Raw genomic sequence first — 12,873 nt, forward strand, 5'->3', positions numbered from 1 at the left:
CGTACTTTATTCACTGTTACACTAAAACCCCACGAATACTTGTCCGTGAGCATTTAAAGTGAATCCTTCATCGAAACTGCTTGTCAACACCTTCTGCTCCTCGTTGGGATCGACATTCTTACTTATCGAAGATACTACGATACACCCCCTGTACTTGTGGGTCATCAATAGTTAACTTCATAATCTACAAGAGATCTTAATCATAAACTACGCCAAGTACTACATGATGCACACACTGTTACCATTACATCATGAAGGAGGAATAGAGTATTTTAATAACATCACTAGAGTAGCACATATATTAATAGTGACACAAAGCTCATTGCAATCATAAAGGAATATAAATAAGCACTTCACTATGCTATTACGAGATTACTCTGCGGCAAGATAACATCTAACTCAAATCATAACTCGGTGAATAAGTATCCTGTGAAATATAGCCTAAGAGACCCACACGGTGCACACCTTTGTCACCTTTACACATGTGGGACAAGGAGTCTCCGGAGATCACATAAGTAAAATCCACTTGAATAGCATAACGACATCTAGATTACAAAGCTCATCATATGGATCTCAATCATGTAAGGCAGCTCATGAGATCATTGTATTGAAGTACATGGAGAGAGAGATTAACCACATAGCTACCGGTAGAGCCCTTAGCCTCGATGGAGAACTACTCCCTCCTCATGGGAGATAGCAGCGTTGATGGAGATGGCGGTGATGTCGATGGAGAAGCCTTCCGGGGGCACTTCCCCGTCCCGGCAGCGTGCCGGAACGAGAGACTCCTGTCCCCCAGATCTTGGCTTCGCGATGGCGGCGGCTCTGGAAGGTTTCTCGTACCGTGGCTTTTTCGTATCGAAGATTTAGGTCAGGGACCTTTAAATAGGCGAAGAGGCGGAGTCGGAAGGCTGACGAGGCGCCGACACAATAGGGTGGCGCGGCCAGGGCCTGGGCCGCGCCGCCTACATGTGTGGGGCCCACAGGGCCCTCCTCTGGTGGCTCTCGGGTGTTCTGGAAGCTTCGTGGAATTCTAAGATGCTGGGCGTTGATTTCGTCCAATTCCGAGAATATTTCCTTACTAGGATTTCTGAAACCAAAAACAGCAGAAAACAGGAACTGGCACTTCGGCATCTCGTCAATAGGTTAGTTCCGGAAAACGCATAATAATGACATAAAGTGTGAACAAAACATGTAGGTATTGTCATAAAACAAGCATGGAACATAAGAAATTATCGATACGTCGGAGACGTATCACACTTAATCAGCCCAACAAATCTGGAATATCAAATTCTCGGACGCCACCGAGAGTTCAAAGACAGCGGCGCGCTGATCACCCTCGCGAGGGTTGGTGAACTCAAAGTCCAAGCCGACACACTTGATTTGTGCATTGTCGAGATAGTCCCTCTTGACGGCGCGGATCACTTCTCCACCCTTCTTGCACGGAGAGCGACCGTGATCGTGAAAGACATCCCTTCGGCCATGAGGTGGTATATCCAAGATCGAGGAGCCGGGTCACGCGGGAGGTGCTCCATTGAGGCCGAAACATCGACGGAGAGAGAGCTTTTTGGTAGAGGAGATGATGCAGATGTGAAGCATGTGTGTGGCAATTGTGGAGAAGATGTGAGGCATATAAAGGAAAGGAAGATGAAGATGAACATGCCAGCCACCGGGTGATCAATTCCCGTGGCTGGCCGCCGGCATCCCAAATTCTCGTGGTCGTGCGGCGCATGACGACCCGCGCCAGTAATGGCAAGGACGATCGTCTTCCACGGGAACAAACCGTTCGACTTTATGTCTCGGCTCGTGTCACCAGCCGGGACGAAAGGGGGTGCTGGCAGGCGCAGCGAGCCGCAAAACCCTTTAGCCCCGGTTTGGGTTACAAACCGGGACAAATGGATTGTAACGAGCCGGGACCTATGGGTGCCATACGATCGGGCGGATTCGGGGCGACGTGGCCAGGCCTTTAGTCCCGGCCCAGGACACTACTGGGACAAAAGGGGTCGGACAAAAGGCATGTTTTCTACTAGTGGGTTGCTGCTGCATCAGCGCGCGTTGTCACTAGGGCGACGGTGATGTCTACGCACGCTCCTATTATTGTAGACAGTGTTGGGTCTCCAAGTGCAGAGGTTTGTAGAACTGCAGCAAGTTTCCCTGAAGTGGATCACCCAAGGTTTATCGAGCTCGGGCAGGTAGAGGTCAAAGATATCCCTCTCAAGAAACCCTGCGATTACGATACAAGAAGTCTCTTGTGTCCCCATCACACCCAATACACTTGTCAGGTGTATAGGTGCACTAGTTCGGCGAAGAGATAGTGAAATACAAGTAATATGGATGATTATGAGTGGTAATTGCAATCTGAAATAAAAATGGCAGCAGGCAAACATGTAGCAGAACTTGTTGTAAACGGTGTTTCAATGCTTGGAAACAAGACCCAGGGATCATACTTTCACTAGTGAACACTCTCAACAATGAAACCATAATTAAATACATAGATATTATCACTTCACTATGCTACTCTGAACCACTCTCCGGTTTGACAATAAACACAAATTCACTGTGTAGGGGCTGCATTCCTTAAAGTTCGCATTTCCAATCTATGGACGCCCCACACTATCAACTTGAGCATACAAAGATGTTACTAAATAGTTACCACAATTCATAAGTATTTCTGTGAATTAAGCTTAAGAAACAAACACGGTGTGCACACTATCACCTTCACACCGTTGGACAAGGTGTCCCCGGAGATCACATAATAAAACCACTTGAGTAGCACAATAGTTCAAGCATAGCATCTACTTATTCAACTAGATTACAAAGCTCATGATCACATAAAGATCATACATGGAGAGATAGATAGACCACATAGCTACTGGTAAAACCCTCAGCCTCGGGGGATAATACTCACTCCTCATCATGGGAGTCAACAATGGCGATGAAGATGGCGGTGGATTCGATGGAGATGGCTCCGGGGGAAATTCCCCGTCCCGGTAGGTTGCCGGAACAGAGACTTCTGTCCCCCGGATCTTGTCTTCGGTGGCGGCGGAGCTACAGAACTTTTCGTGGACGGAGGCTTGTATATTTAGGGTTTTTGCATCGGGAGGAATTTATAGGCGGATGGGCGAGGTCGGTGGAGGCCAAGGGGGCCCACACCACCCCTAGGCGCGGCTAGGGCATGGGCCGCGCCTAGGCCCTGTCTGGCCGCCCTATGGAGCCTCTTCGTCCCCCACTGGACTTAGTCTTCGTTACGGAAAAATAAGATCTTCGACTTTTGTTTCGTCCAATTCTGAGAATATTTCCTGTACAATTTTTATGAAATACAAAACAACAGAAAACATAGAACTGGTACTGTGGCATCTTGTTAATAAGTTAGTGCCAGAAAATATATAAAAGTGCAACGAAGTGTAAACAAAACATATAGCAATTGGTGTAAAACAAGCATGGAGCATCAAAAATTATAGATACATTTGCAACGTATCATGCGGCTTTGTACATGAGTTGTTGCGTTACAGCGGCAGCGCGGCGACCGACACATACGACTACCTGGACGGGAGTAGCAAAATTGGATAGCTGGAAGCTTACGCATCCGAGATTCCGATCGACAGAGACTAGAGAGAGAGAAGAGAAGAGTACCATATCCAAGGGAAGAAGCAAGCAAACATAATAATGCATAATATATTCATTACACACAATGCAGATCACGAACCCAGTGCTAGACAAAATTCGACCACCAAACCGTGCTAACGAGACGAATTAGGAAACATACCACAAAACCTAACTAGATCGAGCTAAGGAGCTGAGATACATGGCATGGAAGGAACCAACAAGAGCATATCATGGAACTGATCGGGAACGAACATGAGCATCTCACTCGTCCCCGGCGGAGGCCACCGCGCTGCTCGTCCCGGCTGAGCGCAAGTGCACCCACTCCGGTGTCCCGCCGGGGTAGAAGTCCGACTCGATGAAGCGGCGGTGGCAGCGGCGCCTCGACGACGGCGAGCTGGAGTGCCGCCTCGGCTGAAGGCGCGAGGGCGGCGAGCTGTAGGGACGCCTCGGCTGAAGGGCGACGCCGAGTTGGAGGCCAGCTGGTGACGTGACCAAGTCGCGGCCGCGCTCGAGGGCAGCCAGTGACATTCGGCCACCGCGCTGCTCCTGCTCAACCTTAGTGATGTCCGGCGACTCGCCGTCGCGCTGGAGGCCGACGTCGCGACGTAGCACGGGCTGGAGGTCATCGGGAGGCGCCGATGACTGGCCTCTCTTGAGGTCGCCATGTGATCATCGCACGTAATCCAGGAGGTCATCCAGGTCCTTGATCGGCGACGAGAAGCCAGCGCCGGAATGATGTCCGCTCTCCTGCCTAGGCGCACACACGTTGTGCCGGATGTGGCAGCTCGTCGCTGCCGATGGAGCCGGAGGCAGCGCCTGCAGAGCCAGACGCCGAAGAAGATGGCGTCGACCACAGCCACACCGCCGAGGACAATTCCGGCGATCGTGTCGGCGTCAAGGGTGTGGCCGTGGCTATGGCCATGCGTCATGGCGGGCACTTGGTGCAGAAACGGTCCATAGATTTCGGGGACCCTAAGGTGAAACGACACCAATGACCCCTTTTCATAGTGGCTAAGCTTTTCTAGAATAGGGGGCAATGGCCCCCTACTCTGAAAAAATCCTTAAAGATATTCATTTATGTTAGAATCTATCTATATATTAAAGCAGAACGAAATAGAGGCACCACATTGATTGAGTCACTATTCATGCATATCTACATTGACGACATCCGAACAATACTTGATAGTAAACATTATCTATCTATATATTAAAGCTGAAATAAATGAAGATAACGCACCAATTGTGTCACTATTGATACACACCTACAGTGATGGCGCACCAACAATACTTGATCGTAAACAATATCTATCTATATATTAAAGCTGAGATAAATGGAGGCATCCCATTGATTGATTCATGCATATCTACATTGACGACGTCCGAACAATACTTGATAGTAAACATTATCTATCTATATATTAAAGCTGAACCAAATGAAGATAACGCACCAATTGTTGTCACTATTGATGCACACCTACAGTGACGATGCACGAACAATACTTGATCGTAAACAATATCTATCTATATATTAAAGCTGAGATAAATGGAGGCATCCAATTGATTGATTCCCTATTCATGCACATCCAGAGTAACGACGCATGAACAATACTTGATACAACGTGCAGTAATTTATTCCATTGGTTTTTATAGTAATTGTTTTACACTTCCGTAATAATTTCCCGACGGTAATTACCCAATCGTAATTCTTCGGTGGTGCATATTTTTACGATGGTAGTAGCCGCGCATGAACAATCCCTCTTCCCCCACCCAGCGTGAATAGTGAGCAATAATTTTTTTTAATACTTTTAACAGTAATTTTCATTATTAATTATTAAAGGTGAGACAAATGGAGGCACCACAGAGATTGATTCACTATTCATGCACATATACAATGCCGACACACGAACAATACTTGATACAGTGTACAGTAATTTATTTCATTGATTTTTATAGTAATTTTTCACACATCTATAACTTCCGTAATAATTTCCCGACGGTAATTACCCAATCGTAATTCTTCGGCGGTGCATATTTTTACGATGGTAGTAGCCGCGCATGAACAATCCCTCCTCCCCAGCCCTGGCGTGAATAGTGAGCAATAATTTTTTAATATTTTTTACAGTAATTTTCGTTATAAATGTGTAATAATTTTTTATAGTAGTTTTCAGTATAAATCATCAGCAACAGTAATTTCTCGATTATAATTAGCCAACTATAATTTTTTGGCAGTGCCTCCCCGAAAACAACTTTCGACTTGCATGTGTTAAGCATATACTCCACTATTTGTCGTCTGTTTTATATATCACCTCATCATCACCCTAGCTCCACTATCTGTCTCATATTTTCTCCGAGAAAAAAATACTATATTCTATTATTGGTCGTTTCATAAATTTTATTGTTCTAAACTAGCTATATACACCAACCAACCAACACAATCTTCATAGTTATTACACATGCCACATCTTGATGGTGTACTGAAGATATAGACATTTAAGTCTCACCCAGCATCTGACATGTAGGGTTATCGTTGGACATCTAGTGGTGTTCTTGCCCCAACAACCGTAGGATTTGAGGCTGAAACTATGCGCCTTCACAAAATATAGTCACATGAGGATAGATGTAGCATTTTGGTCAAAAATGACTTAGTATATATAGGGTCAATTACAAGTATAATCATCACTAATTTAAAGTATGAAGGTGTCCTTTTTCTAAGTAACTAACATACCCGTGAATTTTTTCGATAGAAGACACCAAAGAAATCCCTGAATTGAAGTAACTATATATGAGATAATAGTTATAGCCTACTTCAATCTATTAATCCTTTTTTATATACTCCCTCCTGCCAAATTTAGGATGCATATTAGGTTTGGTTAAAGTCAAACTTTATAAAGTTGGTCTAACTATATATGAAAATAGATTAACTTTTATAATATCAAATACAGATAAAATGATAATATATTTCATGGTGATTCTAATAACATTGAGATAATGGTGTAGATGTTGCTATAATGTTCTATATATTTAATTAAAGTTTACAAATTTTGATTTTGACCAAACCTAATTTGCATCCTAATTTGGGAGAGAGGGACTACAGTGCAACATAGACATGAAAATGGTTTTCAATTTTTATCATTATCAAAATATAATATTTTATGAACAGTGGGGAGATTTATATCATTCGCATGAAACTGAATATAAAACATTCAGGTTCATAGAACCTAGACATACAGCCCGATTTCTATCATTCGCATGAAACTGAATATAGAACATTCGGGTTCATAGAAGGCTTCTTTTATAGTACCTTTTAACACACCTGAAGATAGGAGAGGTATGATTTAGGCAACCATTAGGATTAACATATTTAGATTTTTTTCGAAATGGAGGCAAAGCTCCAGCCTCTGCATCAATCGATGCATGCAGTAGCCCAACAAGACGTAGATAAGGGAAGAAATATTAATACAGTACATTTAATCCCGTTGTCCACATTTGACACAAAAAAGAAACAATGTGGACGCCGGAAATATTTGTGCTAACTTGGCCGAACTGTCCAAGGTTCCGCACCTAGATCATCAGTTTTTATCCTCTTAGTCGGAATAAAAGTACATTGTATTAGGAATCTCGATAATAAAGGATTTTGTCCCTTTGTATCTATCATAGTTTTTTATGAGATGGTATCTATCATAGTTAATATCCAAACAAAAGTATGAACATGCAATTCTAACCGCTTGAGTACAACACAATGCAGATTGTATCGATTGGACTTTTGTCGAGAAACATGCTAGAAGTATTGCCTATTCACATAGAAGGAAATGGTTAGAAAAAAAGCAAACAAAAACAAGGTACAGAGGAAGCAAACGTTCAATCAATTGAGAAATGGGAGAAAACGGCAAACAGAGACTAACACACCAAGATAATGCATAATATATAGTTCATTACACACAATGCAGATCACGAACTGAGAGCTAGACAACATTCGACCACCAAACCGCGCTAACGAGATGAACTAGGAAACAGACCACGCAGACGCACGCGTGCCACAAAACCTAACTAGATCGAGCTAAGGAGCTCAGATACATGGCACGTCGCGGCCGCGCTCGAGGGCAGCCGGTGGCATTCGGCCACCACGCTGCTCCTGCTCGACCTCAGTGATCTCCGGCGACTCGCCATCGCGCTGGAGGCCGACATCGCGATGCAACACGGGCTGGAGGTCGTCGGGAGGCGCCGGTGACTGGCCTCTCTCGAGGTCGCCCTGTGATCATCGCACGTAACCCAGGAGGTCATCCAGGTCCTTGCTCGGCGACGAGAAGCCAGCGCCGGACTGACGTCCGCTCTCCTGCCTAGGCGCATGCACGTTGTGTCGGATGTGGCGACGAGCAGCTCGTCGCTGCCGATGGAGCCGGAGGCAGCGCCTGCAGAGCCAGACGCCGAAGCAGATGGCGCCGACCACAGCCACACTGCCGAGGACAATTCCGGCGATCGTGTCGGCGTCAAGGGTGTGGTCGTGGCTGTGGCCATGGGTCATGGCGGGCACTTGGTGCAGAGACGGTCCATAGATTTCGGGGTCCTAGGGTGAAACGACACCAAGGACCCCTTTTCATAGTGGCTAACCTTTTCTAGGGCAGGGGCAATGGCCCCCCTACTCTGAAAAAATCCTTAAAGATATTCATTTATGTTAGAATCTATCTATATATTAAAACAGAGCGAAATAGAGGCACCACATTGATTGAATCACTATCCATGCATTTCTACAGTAACGACGCCTGGACAATACTTGATAGTAAACATTATCTATCTATCTATCTATATATTAAAACCGAACCAAATGAAGATAACGCACCAATTGTGTCACTATTGATGCACAACTACACTGACAGCGCACGGACAATACTTAATCGTAAACAATATCTATCTATATATTAAAGCTGAGATAAATGGAGGCATCACATCGATTGATTCACTATTGATGCACATCTACAGTGACGACGCATGAACAATACTTGATACAACATGCATTAGTTTATTCCGTTGGTTTTTATATTAATTGTTTTACACATCTACGACTTCCGTAATAATTTTCCGACGGTAATTACCTAATCGTAATTCTTCGGCGGTGCATATTTTTACAATGGTAGTAGCCGCGCATGAACAATCCATCTTCTCCCGCCCTAGCGTGAATAGTGAGCAATAAATTTTTTAATATTTTTTGCAGTAATTTTTAGTTATTAATTATTAAAGGTGAGACAAATGGAGGCACCACAGCGATTGATTCACTATTCATGCACATATACAGTGCCGACACACGAACAATACTTGATACAGTGTGCAGTAATTTATTTCAGTGGTTTTTATAGTAATTTTTTCACACATCTATAACTCCCGTAATAATTTTCCGACGGTAATTACCCAATCGTAATTCTTCGGTGGTGCATATTTTTACGATGGTAGTAGCCGTGCATGAACAATCCCTCCTCCCCCGCCCGGCGTGAATAGTGTGCAATAATTTTTAAATATTTTTTACAGTAATTTTCGTGATAAATTTGTAATTATTTTTTATAGTAGTTTTCAGTATAAATCATCAGCAACAGTAATTTCTCGATTATAATTACCCAACTATAATTTTTCGGCAGTGCATACTTCTTCGACGATAATTTCACAATTGTGTTTTTCCTATAGTGCACGAATAGTAATCCTTTTGACACAAATCTCCAACCATATTTACTGAATGGTGCGGTAATTCTTTAACATAAATTTTACACTCCAACACTCCAACTATAAATACCTTGTTTTGTAGTATTTTCGGGATTCTCCTGAGAAACATACTCCTATATTCATCACTTATTTTATTCAAGAAAAATACTACCACCTCCTTTGAGTAATTTTTCGACATTAATTTTTTGAAAGTAAGTGCTCAACCGCTATTTTTTGCGGTAGTTCTTCTACCGTATATGTTTCAATGGTACTCAAGTACTATGTAATTCTTCAATGGTAATTATTCGGTAGTCATTTTCCAATAATGATTGTCGGGGTTCTCCTGTAGTAACTTCGGGTGAACAAATACTCGATTATTCACATCGTCTTTTATTCGAGAAAAATACTAATATTTTGTTCTATTAATCGACTCAGGATCATCCAACAGAAATACTATTGCCTTATTCGGCAATACCGTAAAAAAGCTTTTCAGTATTCGACACAAAATATACATTATTATTCACCGTCTCTTTTATTTATTGACCAGGCCATACTTTTTTTTATTAATCGCCTTATCGTCACCGTACGGGCATAATCCACTATTTGTCGCATATTTTATATATCACCTCATCATCACCCTAGCTCCACTATCTGTCTCATATTTTCTCCGAGAAAAATTACTATATTCTATTATTGGTCGTTTCATAACTTTATTGATCTAAACTAGCTATATACACCAAGAAATCAACACAACCTTCATAGTTATTACACATGCCACATCTTGATGGTGTACTGAAGATATAGACATTTACGTCTCACCCACCATCTGACATGTACGGTTATCGTTGCACATCTAGTGGTGTTCTTGCCCCAACAACCGTCGGATTTGAGGCTGAAACTATGCGCCTTCACAAAATATAGTCACATGAGGATAGATGTAGCATTTTGGTCAAATAATGACATAGTATATATAGGGTCAATTACAAGTATAATCATCACTAATTTAAAGTATGAAGGTGTCCTTTTTCTAAGTAACTAACATACCCGTGAATTTTTTCGATAGAAGACACCAAAGAAATACCTGAATTAAATTAACTATATATGAGCTAATAGTTATAGCCTACTTCCATCTATTAATTTTTTTATATACTCCCTCCTTCCAAATTTGGGATGCATATTAGGTTTGGTTAAAGTCAAACTTTATAAAGTTGGTCTAACTATATATGAAAATAGATTAACTTTTATAATATCAAATACAGATAATATGATAATATATTTCTTGGTGATTCTAATAACATTGAGATAATGGTGTAGATGGTTCTATAATGTTCTATATATTTAATTAAAGTTTACGAAATTTGACTTTTACCAAACCTAATATGCATCCTAATTTGGGAGAGAGGGAGTACAGTGCAACATAGACATGAAAATGGTTTTCAATTTTTATCATTATCAATATATAATATTTTATGAATAGTGGGGTGATTTCTATCATTCGCATGAAACTGAATATAAAACATTCAGGTTCATAGAACCTAGACATACATCCTGATTTCTATCATTCGCATGAAACTGAATATAGAACATTCGGGTCCATAGAAGGCTTCTTTTATAGTACCTTATAACACACCTAAGGATAGGAGAGGTATGATTTAGGCAATGATCAGGATTAACATATTTAGATTTTTTTTCGAAATGGAGGCAAAGGTCCAGTCTCTGCATCAATCGATGCATGCGGCTTTTATTACTTTATTAACATATTTAGATTAGACCCGATGGCCCAACAAGACGTAGATAAGGAGAAAAATATATTAATACAGTACATTTAATCCTGTTGTCCACATTTGACACAAACAAGAAACAATGTGGACGCCGGAAATATTTGTGCTAACATGGCCGAACTGTCCAAGGTGCCGATGAGGGCTGGAACCGCACCTAGATCATCAGTTTATATCCTCTTAGTCAGAATAAAAGTATATTGTATTAGGAATCTCGATAAAAAAGGATTTTGTCCCTTTGTATCTATCATAGTTTTTTTTTAGATGGTATCTATCATAGTTAATATCCAAACAAAAGTATGAACATGCAATTCTAACCGCTTGAGTACAACGCAATGCAGATTGTATCGATCGGACTTTTGTCGAGAAACGTGCTAGAAGAATTTCCTATTCACATAGAAGGAAATGGTTAGAAAAATAAGCAAACAAAAACGAGGTACAGAGGAAGCAAACGTTCAATCAATTGAGAAATGGGAGAGAACGGCAAACAGAGACTAACACACCAAGCAAATGTCGAAGAACAAAGACACACTACCACACTAAGACTACCTAGTTATATATAACTACTATACAAACTTTTTTTTCACAGAGTTTTGAATTTTTTTACGGATTAACATAGAGTTGACACACTTGTTTTATGGTTGATTTCAGTTGTTTTTTTCTCGTGTGCAGCTTGGGTGCCATCTAAGAATTTTTTTGACGGCTTCCAGCTTATGTAACTTTTTCATCTTCTATGCGATCGATCAATCAGACCATGCTTTGTGAAACATGCAATATATGCGTAGCTCGGGAGCGATTGCTCTCTCATTTGTCGCATATTTATGGACACGGTTGATGGATTGTTGTCTATGTGCCAATGTTACACTAGTAACTCAATGTCTTCAACGCACATATGGATCTCAAAGTGCGGCTTCATATTCAACTACCTTCCTTCCAATAAGAATAGGTTCCAAAATATTTAGTAAACCGGAACCAACTAGAGTAGATAGCACACATATAGTTGTCGGAAATAGCTAGTGGAACACACACACACACAAAAACTGATATATATATATATATATATATATATATATATATATATATAGGTCTGCTATTCTCGAACCGGTTCGAGAATAACTATTCTCGAACCCTTTATGAACTTCCTAACTTATTGCATGCGAACTTCCCGTGAGTCTTCACATTTTCTCGTCTCACGTCCCGCTCGCGTCCCGCTCCCGCGCGCGTGTGAACTTCCTACGAGACAGCGAACCGTTACGTGTCCCACCTCCCGCTCGCTACCCACCTCCTCCGTGCTCGCTCCCCACCCCTCCCCTGCTCGCTCCCGAGCTCTTCCATGGCGATTTCCTCCCTGCTCGCTCCCGAGGTCTTCCCTGGCGTTTTCCTCCCTGCTCGCTCCCGAGCTCCTCCCTGGCGATTTCCTCCCTTGCTCGCTCCCGAGCTCCTCCCTTTTACTCGATGCGTTTCTTCGAGAATAGTTCAGCTCTATATATATATATATATATATATATATATAGAGCTGAACTATTCTCGAACCCCCCTTAAGAGTGGTTCTAGAATAGCTATTCTAGAACCCCCCTAATCCCACTCGGTTTCTTCCCCCCGTCCCGACCGATACCCAACCGAACTTCCCACGTCCCGACTCCCGACCGATACCGATTCGTGAACGAAGCGAACTTCCCACGTCCTCCTCGTAAAAACACCGCGCCCCGCATCGAGCGGAGATCAACCAGCTCCGCACCTCCACCTCCTACCTCGTCGGCGCGGGCGAGCGAGCGGCGGCGGGAGCCGACGCGAGGGAGCTCGC

Source organism: Lolium rigidum, chromosome 5 (genome assembly GCF_022539505.1).
Source record: "Lolium rigidum isolate FL_2022 chromosome 5, APGP_CSIRO_Lrig_0.1, whole genome shotgun sequence".
Classification (NCBI taxonomy): domain Eukaryota; kingdom Viridiplantae; phylum Streptophyta; class Magnoliopsida; order Poales; family Poaceae; genus Lolium; species Lolium rigidum.